The 3,902-nt window shown below is 36.0% G+C and overlaps 1 non-coding gene and 1 pseudogene across 1 annotated transcript; one reads left to right on the forward strand and one right to left on the reverse strand.

Annotated features, from left to right (window-relative positions):
- Positions 1-1,040: 1,040 nt before the first annotated feature.
- LOC145249909 (U2 spliceosomal RNA) lies at positions 1,041-1,168 on the reverse strand (annotated as a pseudogene).
- A 901-nt stretch (positions 1,169-2,069) lies between these two features.
- Positions 2,070-2,142, forward strand: Trnar-acg (transfer RNA arginine (anticodon ACG)). The gene has a single exon. It is a non-coding gene; the product is annotated as a tRNA-Arg (tRNA).
- Positions 2,143-3,902: the final 1,760 nt, after the last annotated feature.

Here is a 3,902-nt window from a genome sequence, read left to right on the forward strand (position 1 = left end):
TTGAAAACTTCACTTTGTTTCGATACGTGTGCAAAAAAAAGCAGAATTTCCAGTAATAAAAGTTCTTTTATAGAGCATTCAATCTATGGAACAAGATACCGCGAGTCTGTTTCTCAACTGACTACAGCACGGTTGTCTTCAAATCTAATATAAACAAATACTTGTCGAGGTGCCCTGTTGAAAAATCAAGTGCTTTGAAACAGTTTGTGCCCATTTTACCCACTATTTTTTATTCATTCCTCATAGTGATCATCGTTCAGTAAACAATCCTTTTAACCCTTAATCTCGAGTGACTCTCGGGGCCTTGATAAGCAATGATCCATCAGTACGAAAGAGTTCTTTTTCTTCTATTTAATAGAGTTGATTATGTCTGTCTGTATGTCCCTTATCGAGACTCAAACCGTTAAACAAACTGCTGAAATGTGCTTTTATGTATATTTGTGAGCACAAGCCCTCTATCTTAAAATAAAAACGGGGAAAATTATGCTTCACTAGTGTTCATATTGATATTCATATAAATAATCTTTCAATTAAAGTTGAACTGAAAAGCAAAGAAGAGAAAACAAGAAAACGTATCAGAAGTTTACAAATCGCAAAAAAAAAAAAAAAATGTATCAATTGATATAGAAAGAAGATATCTCATTATAAAAAGATAGTTGAAGATTTTCAGACTACGGGGCTTGTCGAGCTTGGTATTTTCTTTCTCCTTTGCTTTTTCTAATTTTGAAATGGTTTTGCCCGGCAGTTTCACCCTCAAACAAGACCGATAGCCATTAGTCGCGTGCTCTTGTGTAATGAATTAATGCGTGAATGTAGGATTGACATGAAATTCTTAAAGATAAACTAAAATGACCGAAAAATAGGCTGAAATGACTTAAATAAATAAAAAGTAAATGACTTAGAAGGACTTTAATTAACTTAAGGATGAATTGAATGACCTTAAGAATGACTTGAATGCTTAAAAATAACTGGAATCCTTCAAAAACAACTTGAATGATCTGGATAATGACTTGAATGGCTTTAAGACTGACTGGTTGTAAAGTGAGTGGTCATTTTACATTAAATTAATACAGAAAAGTGATCCCCCACTTTATATCACAATAAGTACAGCAGGTATTAAGAACAGATACTACACTTTGATTTTGGCCAAAAGGCCAAGAAAAGCGTATTTATTTGCTCCCCCACCGAGCAAATTAGGCATAAGGCCGATTTTTAATGTGAGGAGTGAAGTGGAAATGGGGACCAGCTCCCCGGGGAGTAGGGGAGCTGGATAGTGACAATTTGTATGAAGGGTTGCCTCTCTATTGACCAAGGTCTTATATATGGGGTTGCCCCCACATATGGTCTTTGCTTGCAGCATCCACCGGAACAGATACTACACTTTGAGATATTAAATCTTTTATTCAGGAAAAAAATGAACATGAACAAAAAACTTAGGCACAAGGCCAACTCAAAAGAGGGGGTGGGGGCGTTAGTCATCCTTGTCACTCTAGAACTTAACAAAAGTTTCTCTTAGCTAAAATCTTCTTTCACCATAATACCGCATTCTCCCTTTCGTACTTGGGGACGTCCTACTTAGCACCCAATTTTTAAAACAAACTACACCTTGATCTTGAGCAAAAGGCCAAGAAAAACTTAAAAACTAAGAACAGCATCTATTAACAACAGACCTTTGATCTTAACCAAAAAGGCCAAGCACAAAAGTGTTACGGACAGACCAACCGACCGACAGATCAACGGACCGACTTATAGAGTCGCTTGCATGCGACTAAAAATTGCATGATGAACTGAATATTTTTATAGATGGAAATAAATATTCATTCATTTTAATTATATGTGTGGGTGAGGCCCTAGATTGTCCTTATATATATATATATATATATATATATATATATATATATATATATATATATATATGGTTCATTACGAACAACGCCCAGTTACACAAAAAGCCCGAAATAAGGGTTTTGTGGCCGTTTTGTGTACTGTCGAAAAAGTTACCTGCCCATGCCAACGGAATTAAGCACTGTCTGTATACAGTCGCTGTAACATCTTTCGGCATACGGACAGGACTTGTGGCGCAATGGATAACGCGTCTGACTACGGATCAGAAGATTCCAGGTTCGAATCCTGGCAAGTTCGTAATGATTTTATCCAACGTTTACTCATTATCCTTACCCTTAGTTAGGGTATTTTTGTTGTTTTTTTTTTCAGTGATTTTGTTTTGTGCATATGGGAATTTACCATACTCCGAGTTCACAGGGTAAGCGTTGATGGTAAGACGATGTTAAGTGTACTCGATTTTGTGTTTGCGTGCGCTGACGCGGCCCAGCCGCTAGTTAATAAAATTCACAAATCTTTTCTGCAATCCAAATAAACTTCAATTTATGCTGGACTTGTATATTAAGTGTCAATTATGGGTGTGCCACATAAAGGAAAAAATACTAAGTAAAATTCACTGAAAATTTTATGTACTAATTGAACCATAATATTATCCGCAATGATAATTAAACCTTTAATCTCATCTGGAGGTTAAAGATTTAATTGTCATTGCGGATGATACTAAGAATACAACTGCGAATTACTTAAAAAGGCTCCTACCCGATCATAACTGACGGAGGTCCACTTCTATTGTCTTCCCGAAAGATGTTTCTATGATTGGCAGTGAAAATAAGCTTTTCCCCTTATATCTTTCTAGTAAGAATTATCCATAGAAAGATTTCGGGTACTTAAAAGAGGGGGGGCACGTGAATGGAAGGGACTTGGCACACTCATTTGTCAGTCGGGTGCGTTAACCACCTAGCCATCGTCATCTCTTATATCCTATATAAATATACTTTTAGTTTTCATGTAGTTTTTTTTTTTTGTTAACCTTTCTTTCTATAGGGAAGACTTACATTGGCATTTAGACATAGATTATTACGATTACCGGCGTCATTAATGAATTTATGACTTCGATTAGGACTTAACTCTATTTTTTTAATGGCCATTAAAGTTGAACATTGCAAATCGTTTGTTGTGTAATGAATGAATTATTGAAACATTTTTGTTAATCTTTAAACGTCTAATCATTTCGATCTCCAATGACGACTCCTTTAATGACTTCATATATTTATCAGCCCTCCTCCATCTCGTTTCTCCCATCTCTTCAAATTGAAAACAGTCATTATCCAGTTCCATTTCTGGCTTTGATTTTAAAATGTATTTGAACTTAAAAGGAAGATTTTTCTCCTTTTTTTTTTTTTTTGTTATGAAATGATTTTTTAACCCCATTACAAACATATCAAACCGAAATCCCCCCCTCTCTCTCTCTCTCTCTCTCTCTCTCTCTCTCTGAAAAGAAAAAAAAACATTATTACCACCCACGGCAGTTGCCTGTTGTTATAATTCCATGTATCTGTTATGTCAGTACCATTTGGCATAATGGAGTTTGCTGATGGATTGCGAGACTAAGGTTCAATTTTTGGTCGTTATATAATACAATCAACAACTAACGAAATGGTGTCTGATTCTTCGTTACAAAAGACTCGTGATGATCAAAGAGTAATCCAAGAAGAGCAATAAACCCCTCCTCTACATTTCGGTGCAGAATAGGGAGCATTCGGATCTTCCTCAATTACGGTTGACCGATTAAAATTTTTATTTAAATATCAATGTTTGCGTATTTCTGTTATAGAAAAGATAGATGAAACATCATTTTATAGTGGGAAGCACTTCTACACGCAAAGGGAGCGTCCTAGATGAGTGCAACATTTGCCCTGATCGGCCCTTTCGTCATTCCCCGTTCGTGGTTCCTCATATAACCTGCAATAAAGCAATCCCTCACACAAAAATTACAGGTAAATGCTTGAGAGGATGATCTGAGAGCAAACTGAACAGATACTCCATTCACATATGAAACA

The sequence above is a fragment of the Euprymna scolopes genome, chromosome 28 (assembly GCF_053919585.1).
Source record: "Euprymna scolopes isolate OS-2025 chromosome 28, ASM5391958v1, whole genome shotgun sequence".
Lineage (NCBI taxonomy): Eukaryota > Metazoa > Mollusca > Cephalopoda > Sepiida > Sepiolidae > Euprymna > Euprymna scolopes.